Source organism: Myxine glutinosa, chromosome 1 (assembly GCF_964187855.1).
Source record: "Myxine glutinosa chromosome 1, kmMyxGlut1.1, whole genome shotgun sequence".
In the NCBI taxonomy this organism is placed as follows: domain Eukaryota; kingdom Metazoa; phylum Chordata; class Myxini; order Myxiniformes; family Myxinidae; genus Myxine; species Myxine glutinosa.
In genome coordinates, this window is record NC_136261.1 from 416,389,993 (window position 1) to 416,401,224 (window position 11,232).

Consider the following 11,232-nt stretch of genomic DNA (forward strand, 5'->3'; position numbering starts at 1 on the left):
TGCTGATACGCACCTCGTGAACGCCGCCACGCCCCGCCCACCGCCGCGGCGAAAACCGCCACCGTGGGGAAACCCGTCGACTCCACCGGCCTGGCGGAGCCAGCTGCGCTCCTCCAGCTCCACCACCTGGTGCTGGTTCCACTCCAAGTTCGGCCACGAAGCTCGGCGGTGTCATCCCCACCTCGGCGGTGTCGGCTCGCTCGTCCCGAAGATGGCAGTCATCACGCCATTCGGACTCTTCGAGTTCCTTGCTCCTTCAACGGGTCGGGAAATGCCCGGGCCGGCGCTCAATTGTGGCGATGAGCTCCGGCCGTTCGAGCAGCCTGCTGTTCATAACGGACACCTTCTCCGGGCGCCGTTACCTGTGCGACACGGGAGCGCAGGTGAGTGTCATTCCCACCGGCACGTCAGACAAGCACGCCGCGGGTGGGGGCCCCGCGCTGCTTGCCGCGAACGGGACGCCCATCCGTACGTACGGAAAACGCTGCCTCTCTCTGCGGTTTGGAGGGCAGGTTTTCCGATGGACGTTCGTCACCGCCGACGTGCCCATGGCACTGCTTGGCGCGGACTTCCTGTGCGCTAATGGGCTCCTGGTCGACGTCAAGCGCAGACGGCTTGTCCAGGCCGAGACGTTCAGCTCGCTCGCTTGTGCGTTGCCCAGCTCAACGAGCGGCTTGCCAAGCGGCTTGCCGAACGATTCGGTTCCGGCCACGTTGGTCGGTACGCTTCCGGCAGCGGACGCATTCACCCGCCTCCTCGCCGGCTTCCCGGCCCTCACGCGGCCCACCTTCTCGGCGGGGGCCGTCAAGCATGGGGTGGCCCATCACATCCCCACCGTCGGGCCACCGATCTACGCCCGGGCACGCCGCCTCGAGCCGACGAAGCTGGCGGTGGCAAAAGCGGAGTTCGCTACCCTGGAGCGACTCGGCATCGTTCGGCGCTCAGAGAGCGCTTGGGCATCGCCGCTGCACATCATGCCGAAGCCCGGTGGGGGATGGCGACCGTGCGGGGACTATCGCTGTCTCAATGACGCCACGACTCCCGACCGCTACCCCGTCCCCCACATTCAGGACTTTTCCGCCCGTTTGGCGGGCAGGTCCTTCTTCTCGAAGGTGGACCTCATACGCGGCTACCATCAGTTCCCCGTCAGGCCGGAGGACGTCCCGAAGATGGCAGTCATCACGCCATTCGGACTCTTCGAGTTCCTGCGCATGCCCTTCGGTCTGAAGAATACGGCTCAGGCATTCCAGCGACTGATGGACAGCGTCCTGCGCGACTTGGATTTTGTCTACGTCTACCTGGACGATATCCTCGTCGCCAGCGCGTCCCGCGAAGAGCACCTACGCCACCTCCGCACGCTCTTCGAATGCCTGGGCCAGCATGGCCTGATTGTGAACCCCGCAAAGTGCCGGTTCGGCGCCGCCACAATCAATATTCTGGGGCACCGTGTCACCAGGCACGGCGCCGTCCCCCTGCCGGCCAAGGTGGAGGTGGTGAAGGGGTTTCCGCGCCCCCGCTCGATCAGTGGGCTGCAGGAGTTCCTGGGCATGGTGAACTTTTACCATTGGTTCCTGCCCCGTATCGCCCAGCTCCTGCGCCCCCTGCACGAAGCTCTCCGAGGTAAGCCGGGCAAAGGCGACGTTACCTGGACCGAGCAGATGGACACGGCGTTCACGGGCGCGAAGCTCGCCTTGGCTAACACCACCATGCATGCGCACCCGGCGCCCGATGCACCGATCGCCCTCACCACTGATGCCTCGGACTACGCGGTGGGCGCGGTGCACGAGCAATGGGTGCGTGGAGCTTGGCAACCGCTGGCGTTCTTTAGCCGGCAGCTTCGCCCGCCCGAACGCCGTTACAGTACCTTCGACCACGAGTTGCTCGGACTTCACTTGGCGGTCAGGCACTTCCGCCATCTGCTCGAGGGCCGGGCGTTCACTGCCTTCGTCGACCACAAGCCACTGATCTTCGCGATGGGCAAGGTCACCGAGCCGTGGTCGGCCCGGCAGCAGCGTCACCTCTCGGCCGTGTCCGAGTACACGACGGACATCCAGCACGTCGCGGGGAAGGACAACCCGGTGGCGGATTGCCTTTCCCGGGCCGTCGCCCACGCAGTCCACCTCGGCATCGACTATGCCCGGATGGCAGCGGACCAGGCCGCTGACCCCGACGTCCAGGCCTTGCGGACCGCCGTCACGGGCCTCCGCGTCACCGAGGTGCCGTTCGACGGCGCGGGCGCGGCCCTCTTGTGCGACGTCTCCCTCGGGCGTCCTCGCCCCATTGTGCCCGCGGGCTGGCAGCGCCAGGTGTTTGACGCCATCCACGGCCTGTCCCACCCGGGCGCGAGGGCCTCCCAAAGGCTGATCGCCGACAAGTTCGTCTGGCATGGCCTCCGGAAGGCTGTCCGCGGCTGGGCCAGGACGTGCCTCGCGTGCCAGCACGCCAAGGTGCACCGGCACACCCAGGCCCCGTTGGCCCCGTTCACGGTGCCGGAACGCCGGTTTGACCACGTCCACGTGGACCTGGTGGGACCTCTGCCCCCCTCGCGGGGTTTCACCTACGTCCTCACCATGGTGGACCGCACCACCCGGTGGCCGGAGGCCGTGCCCTTGGCGTCGACAACGGCGGCCGATGTCGCGCAGGCTTTCATCGCCACCTGGGTCGCCCGGTTCGGCGCCCCCTCAGACATCTCATCCGACCGCGGCCCCCAGTTCACCTCAGAGCTCTGGGGGGCAGTTGCGCAGGGGCTCGGGGTCCGGCTGCACCGAACCACGGCCTACCACCCCCAGGCTAACGGCCTGTGTGAGCGATTTCACCGCTCATTGAAGGCCGCGCTCCGGGCCACCCTCCGCGACGGCGGCTGGGTCGACAGGCTCCCCTGGGTCCTGCTGGGCCTCCGGATGGCGCCCAAGGAGGACCTGCGTGCATCCGCGGCGGAGTTGGTCTTCGGGCAACCGCTGCGGGTGCCGGGCGAGTTCCTCCCCGACACCACGGCACCATGGTCCGCGGCAGCAGGTTCCGCAGCAGCGCTCCGCTCTGCAAGAGACCGCCCAGAGGTTCGCCCCGGTGCCAACGGCATGTCACGGGCACCCACCGACGCACGTCGCCCCGGAGCTTCGCACGGCGGAGTACGTCTTCGTCCGCCACGATGCCCATCGGACACCACTGCGGCCCCCGTACGACGGGCCTTTCCGCGTGCTGGAGACCGGGGCGAAGCACTTCACCCTGGACATCGGCGGTACTCCTGACCGCGTTTCGGTAGACCGCCTCAAGCCGGCCCACCTCGATGTGGACCATCCACCGCCAGTGGCCCGACCCCCACGTCGGGGCCGCCCTCCTGTGGGTGGACCCCCGGCACCGCCCAGCCCCGCCGCCACGGCGCCCCCCGGTCCTGCACCCATCCCAGGGGCAGCCAGGGGCATCCCACCTGGTATCCCTGCACCCCGGACGCCGCCGATCGCCAGGGGGCGCTTCGGCCGGGTCATTTGTCTGCCCCGCAAACTGGCCCTCCAGGTGCGCGGGAATTCTGGGGGGGCGAGTGTGGCGGACACAAAAGCCCACTGGCGTGGTGACATCATTCCACGCACCAAGTGGGCGGTGGCCACGCACCAGGGGTAGGCGTGGCCTCATGATATACACCGGGCGCCCAGCCCGGAACAGTACAGTGTTACAGTGCAGTCTTACAATAAAGACGTTTATATGTTACCGCTTGTCCGCTTCCTCCTTGCTCACAAGCAGTGCGCGTAACGCCGCGCTTTAGTACACTCTATCCATACACCACATCCTCCCTTCCGTGGATGTTCCACGGGTTTCACGTCTTTATCGTCATTTTAATAAAGTTAAATGGAGTGACGTTGCGATACTCGGGGTGCGTTGCATAAATCCTCGTAACTCAGAGAGGTGTAGCAGGTGGCGAGACGTAAGGAAGCTTAAAGACAACGAGTTGAAAACAGACGAACGATATGTCAATTTCTTTCTACACCGAACAGAAATAAAAGTATGAGAGTGGGAAGGCATGGCCTGAGCACTTCGAGCAGAGAGGACTGATTGGACTTAACTTAAAGATAAAAAATTGGAGCTTTACGGAAAAAGAAGATCCCATGAGCGCTCCCCTTCCCCTATGCCATCCATAATGGTACACTCTATCCATACACCACATCCTCCCTTCCGTGGATGTTCCACGGGTTTCGGCTAGTTCAGAATAATCATTCAGTGTATTAAATTAAATGACAAACTGGACAAGAAGATCATCAGAAGGACCGGCAGCCCACACCGGGAGACCGGGAGCCCAGGGGGGTCAGCCTAGCTGGAAAGTTAACCAATTTTCATGTATATAGCAATGGTCCATGTGCATGTCCATGTAAGGAAATGGACGTCTGCCGGGCACATTCTGGTGGGTGTGGTCAGATGGGCCATTAGAAAGGGACCCAAAAATTGAGCTAGATCAGCTCTGCGAGTTAACCTGATGAAACCTAATGGTAAATGTTCGGCATAGTCCCAAATATCATGCATGACCACTGCCAGACATTTTCAGTGGTGGGGTGTGCCTGCCAGATTACATAACCGGAAGCCCAAAATTGAGCTAGATCAACTCGTGAGTTAACCCGGTGAAACCTCCTGGAAAACGTTCGGTGTAGTCCCAGATATCATGAATGACCACTGCCAGACATTTTCAGTGGTGGGTTGTGCCCGCCAGATGCCCCGAATGCCCCCACTCCCAAAATTGAGCTCGATCAGCTCATGAGTTAACCCGGTAAAACTTACTGGAAAATGTTTGACATAGTCCCAAGTGTCAGGAATGATCACTGCCAGACTTTTTCAATGGTGGGGTGTGTCCACCAGACACCCCAGAATGCCCCCACACCCAAAATTGAGCGAGATCAGCTCGTGAGTTATGCTGATGAAACCTCCTGGTAAATGTTCAGCATAACTCGGTGTATCATGAATTTTCAGTGATGGAGTGTGCCTGCCAGACACCCCAAAATGCCTGCCCTCCATTGAGCCAGACGGAATTCTGAGAAAAAGCCTAATGTATCTCTTGATTCTGTGGCATTGTAATTTACTCACAATTATCAATATAGCATGTATTTGACCAAGCCTGAACCTAGACAACATTAAGGTGCCAGGCGTGTTACTTTACATGTATTACGTTTTGTGACACTTTTACCGGTATATGTGTCAGTTTTAAAATAGGAATCAAGTTGTCAAGTTCTCTTTGCACTGCAACCCAACTTATTTTATTGAGGATCAGTCATCAACACATCCAAGAAGATATTCGACGCAGTCTGAGAGGTAAGTTTTGTTACTTAAATTGCTCCCCATAGATATCATGCTGCCACCTATTATCTCATTAATCAAGCTTTAAAACTTTAAAGATTTAAGAGAAGTCTCTCCTTTGTAACTATACTAAAAATCAGCGTGTTTATGGTGGTGCAAAGCGGTACATGTACATTTACATCCCTTTGAATCCATCAGGTACGGGTATGTTACCAGAATAGCGCCGAGGCCTAATCACAATGCATCGGAGTCACCTAACCCTCACCCTCCTACTGATGCTGTCCATCCATCATATGGAGGGCCACTTGTCCATTAATTAGGCCTACTTTATCGACTGATATAGATATTTCAATGAACCTTATGCAGCCAAGGTTACTCACACTATATACTACAAGTGGAGCCTATATGCTTAGGTCTACGGTCATCTATCTATAATTCCAGTAATCTCTGTATGTCTGTATGTCTGTGACCGCTGTTTCTCGACAACCACGGGTCCGATATACTTTAAACTTGCCAGGTATATTGCTGGGGACCCGAGGATGTGCCTTTTCAAGGTTTCATATTAATCGGAGAAGTAGTTACCGAGCTATGTCCAAAAAACGATTCAACCAATCAGAGAGCAGCGAGCTATCACGTGTGCCGAACGTGGCGAACAGACTCTGCCTTGGACGGCACATTTGAGAGCGTATTCATTTATTTCACGTTGGCAAACTATGTTGCCGCTATGTTGGCATTAAACGATGTTTTAAAACTAATTAAAACTAATTTGCGATTCTTTCGCTTTCCTGCGCGTTTGTGCATGCTATGGCGATTTCTTTACCAAACTCCGCAAGCCGTTCGCTTTGGACCAAACCATTTCATGTAAATAGAGGGGGGGGGGGGATTGTCACCGTACTCACAAGCCGTTCGCTTTGGACCAAACCATTTCATGTAAATAGAGGGGGGGGGGGATATAATTTTAGATATAGATATAGTACGGGCATGCCCTAGTTAATTTCAAAGCGAAACAATGAATGTATACTCTTTTCTTGATTGAGGGAAATGAAGGCATATATTTTTTTGTGTCTGACTGGACCATTTTGATCATTCTTGTACATGTTAATGAACCATTTCCCTCAAGGTAAGCTAATGCCCATACTACGATAAATGTCAATTTTGATTCCTCTCAATTAATATTTAATATTACTGTTGTCATTTCCTATTATAATGGGTGTTAGCAAAAGTCTGGCTCTGGGAATTTTTTAATACAATGCAGTATTCTATTCTTTCAGCTTTGGATTATCGACGTCAGCCAAGAGGATGACTGCAGAAGAGCAAGGTTCGGAAGAATCACCCAGGAGGATGGATCCAGAAGAAACATGTGTGACTGCAGAAGAGCAAGGTTCGGAAGAATCACCCAGGAGGACGGATCCAGAAGAAACATGTGTGACTTCAGAAGAGCAATGTTTGGGAGAGTCAGCCCAAGGATCAAATCGTTCATCCACTATTGTCAATCAAGAGGTAAGGGTAATGAAACTTAATTTGCACATTCTAAAGCACTGACAAGATACCACTCACCAGAGAGCCACCAGAGAAATCTCCTCTCAAAATGTCTACTGAGTTAGCATAATTTTGTAACTTCAAGGACAGAGGTGAAAATCAGAATTCCCATAACCAAATGTCAAACGTCATTATGCCTCCGCCACAAATTTCTGTTTTCGGGTTGTCCATCCGTCCGAGTCTCGTTATCGCGATGTCTTAAGAACCGTTGAAAGGATTTTCGTCAATCTTTTTACCTGTATGCACTTGAAAGAAGAGGCAACATTAGATTTGGGGTTATTAGATCAAAGGTTACAGGTCAATTTATTTGCACAGCATATCGATTCCAACATTATGCGGTTGCCCAGCTGACAGTTATATCCACATGTGATCATATGGTCCCTGGACCATTTAATTTTTACTCCACATTAACGGACCCTATTTTCATTCCAGAACAATGACGCTGAGGGTGTTTCAAGCTGCTATATCTGTCACAAATGCACAGAAGAGGACGGCAAGCTGATAAAGTTCAGTGACAGGACATGGACAACAGTAAAGAATGCTGCTGCCTTGGGTAAAAATTTGAAATCTGACATACTTTGAGGTCACACACAAGATTTTGGTAAGCATTGATCACGAATCTACTGTCGGCTATCACCCTTCCTGTCATAAGCATCACACAGCAGTGAAGCGTCCGAAAGAACCCCTGCCACCTGATGATGAACCAACCACCAAAAAGGCTTCGATCCGATCAAGATGCTGCAGTGTCCTTCCCACGTCTGATCAGCAGGGCCTGTTGGAAGGGACTTGTATTTTCTGTGGCAAAAGCCATATGTACGGACAAAGCAAGACTCGAGATGTCAATGAAGCACGATACAACAAACTGATGCAAATGACTGGCAAAGTTGATCAGGTAATTAAGGCACGAGAAACTGAGAATATGATCATCATTATAAAATTAGAATACCTTACAACATCTCTAATCATGCCTTTCATTGACATTCAGGAGATCCATTAGCAAACATCAAATGGATCGACTGTGCGCTGCTGCCACCTTCTCGTCGGACCCTTGACATGAAGATTCGACGAACGCAGTATGTAACAGCATTGTGGACACATGCCGTGACAGCATCTCCTGGGGACGCTTTGTCACCAACCGATTATGGATGGTCTGTGAATGACAACATCCTGAAGACAACCTGGTTTGAAGGGCCAGCCATACCAGACAGTTTGTTTGCGAATGGCAGTAACAACGCAGAGGACATGGAGGTCGAAGGTGACAGCGAGTCGGAGTTGGAAGTAGAAAGTATTGATGGATTATTGAGCGATTCAGGTGGCGAAGCATGGAGTGAAGACTCAGAATCAGAGGAGGAAGTCGGGGATTACTGATCGGGGACCACTCTACAGAATTTGAATTTGTTTGAATGAATGGCTGACATCTGCTTGTGGTCATTCATGTGGGCTATGCAGTGCCGTGTTATGGTGAACATTTTCAGTCACTTTCATCGGGATTGGTAACTCATGAGCTCAGATCTAGTTCTGTATTTTGGAGTTGGGGAGGGGGTTCCAGGTATCTGGCAGGCATACTCCACCACAGAAAATGTCAAGTGGTCATTCATAATTTGTTTTTTTTTCTTTGCCTCATTTGAAGGACTTTGTTGTTTCATCATATGTTATCACATTACAAAACATAAATGTGCAGACAAATGAAATAAAATTCTGTACAGTAGCATGTCAAACAATCTTTCTACCTGGCTTCTGTCATTTCTTTCGTTTGGTTTACTGTTTAAAAAAAAATCAGTTCAGATTTCAACTCGTGCAAAAGAGATCTGGCATGCGTTTTAGTACCACAGCTCATCGTTGTTGCCAAAGATTAAATACAACAGGTTCTATCTGCTTTTTTCTCTCTACAATCAATGAGAAGAAGTGTTTTGTTTTCATGTTTAAAACATTGATAGCATATACTGCAGTTGACATTTCTATAAATTGTTTCCCTGATTAATCCCTACCTGTTTCATAAAGTACGCAATTTATCCAACCATAATCTCGGAATTTTACGAACTTAAAGGGAAATAAATGTTTCGGCAATGTATTACATTCAACAGATAACGTCAGCGTCTTTACAACACCCACGACAAATGACATGTTACACCTTAGAAATCCCTTCTTTTCCCATGACTTGAAATAAAACATCTGATTTTCAAAAGTTATGATGCTGTTATTCCATTGTATTTTATTCTCAATGTTATTCTCATCAGGTTAAATCACAAGCTGATCGAGCTCAATTTTGGGGTGGTGGCATTCAGGGGTGTCTGGCAGGCACACCCCACCACTGAATATGTCTGGCACTGGCCATTCATGATACCTTGGACAATGCAAACCATTTCATGTAGGTTTCACCGGGATTAATTTACTAGCTGATCTAGTTCAATTTTGGGGGTGGGGGCATTCGGGGGTTTCTGGCGGGCACACCCCACCACTGAAAATGTCTGGCAGTGGTCATTCGTGATATCTGGGACTATGCCGAACATCCTCCAGTAGGTTTCACCGGGTTAACTCACGAGCTGATCTAGCTCAATTTTGGGGTTCCGGTTATGTAATCTGGCAGGCACACCCCACCACTGAAAATGTCTTGCAGTGGCCATTCATACCCCGGACTACGCCGAACATTTTCCACTAGGTTTCACCGGGTTAACTCACGAGCTGATCTAGCTCAATTTTGGGGTTCCGGTTATGTCATCTGGCAGGCACACCCCACCACTGAAAATGTCTGGCAGTGGCCATTCATACCCCAGACTACGCCGAACATTTCCCATTAGGTTTCATCAGGTTAACTCACAGAGCTGATCTAGCTCCATTTTGAGGTCCCTTTCTAATGGCCCTTTTGACCACACCCACCATAATGTGCCCGGCAGACGTCCATTTCCTTATATGGACATGCACATGGACCATTGCTATATACATGAAAATTGGTTAACTTTCCAGCTAGGCTGACCCCCCTTGGCTCCCGGTATAATTCGGAATAATCATTCAGTGTATTAAATGAAATGACAAACTGGATAAGAGGATCATCAGAAGGTGCACTCGATCATCACAAACACAGGTAACAACAGAGCGCCAGGTGTCCCATGACAATGTGCTTGTGTCGACAAAAACAGAGATTATAATGAGATTTCATGAGCGAAACATCTGATCCATCACTCAATGGGAGTTTTAGTTAAACTAAGTTCGAAATGTTCACCTGGTATCATCACTACTGGTTCCGGTCTCTGAGCAGTGGATGTGCGATTTTCACCTCTGCCAACTTCCTTAAAGATAAGTCTTTCCCGGTCGTTTTTGTTGTTTGCTTTGGTGTATAACTAGTATAACTAGCATAACTAGTCCCACTCCTCCCTCCAGGTCTGCAAAACAGGTGTTCACCACCATCTCTTATCATCCAAAATATCCCCATCCAAAACCTTGATCTTTTCTACCCCCCGTAAACCTACCCCAATCCCACCTCCTTCAATTCCCTGTTTTCTTTCCTGAAATCCCTGTGGTGTCCATCTTGTTTATCCCATGTTGCCCGGCCCAGCGCTCTTTATCTCCCGATATCCCTGTTTTCCACAGTTGTTCTCTCACCTACATCCCTCTCACCCCCTCTCGCTCCCTTTATTATATGTTCCACATGTTAGCTCTTACATGACTCGACTTGGTATTGTAGCGACCCATGGGTCCCCAAGCGAGAACCAGCAGCAGAATCTCCTTGCTCCAGCTGGTGACGTCACCGGCGGGGAACCAAGGCGCCAGAGTGGCTGGTCACGTGACCACCAAAGCGTGCCACGCATGCGGTTATAATCCTTTGCACTTGTCGGTCACGTGACCACCGAAACACGCCTCGCCTGAGAGGCGTGGCTTTCGGTTTCGGTTATGCTTTCTGGTTTTGGATATATATGCAGCCCGATAAACGGGCTTTTCAGAGTTCCCGAGTTGGTTTTTACAATAAACATCTTCTCGGACGAGTTTGTGTCTTGCCCGTCACTTCGTCCGTCTCAAGCAAGAGCCCGGCTCTTCAGTATGAAATAAAATCGTCCGTGTCCCACACCCGACGTCTCCACCATGTTTCATCCGTATCTGTCCACAACTTTTTCAGACATCTTGTTCACAAATAGATGAAGAGACATGAAAACAAAACATCCATCGACCTTCGGTGGTGAAACTATTGAACCTGGAACTCTGTGGTTCCTCTGAGTCCCTAAAACTGACGTCATCCTGCCGAACCACACGGATCTTCTCGATCGCACTCTCCACACACTCCTTCATTAGCAGTGACCCAAACACGATCAGTGTACAACATTTCTCATTAGTAACTTGATAACTCCTGAACCCGGGTACGAGTACGGACACGTTACCTCTCCTGCTGATGAAGTTTCAAATCGCGTAAGCACTTCCGCGAGC

The 11,232-nt window shown here is 51.8% G+C and overlaps 1 pseudogene across 1 annotated transcript in view; it reads right to left on the reverse strand.

Annotated features, from left to right (window-relative positions):
* Positions 1 to 11,232, reverse strand: part of LOC144889617 (E3 ubiquitin-protein ligase Midline-1-like) — a 489,173-nt pseudogene extending 477,941 nt beyond the window's left edge. The window contains exon 1 of the transcript XR_013621925.1: positions 11,187 to 11,232. The product of XR_013621925.1 is annotated as an E3 ubiquitin-protein ligase Midline-1-like (transcript). The remainder of the gene's footprint in view (positions 1 to 11,186) is intronic.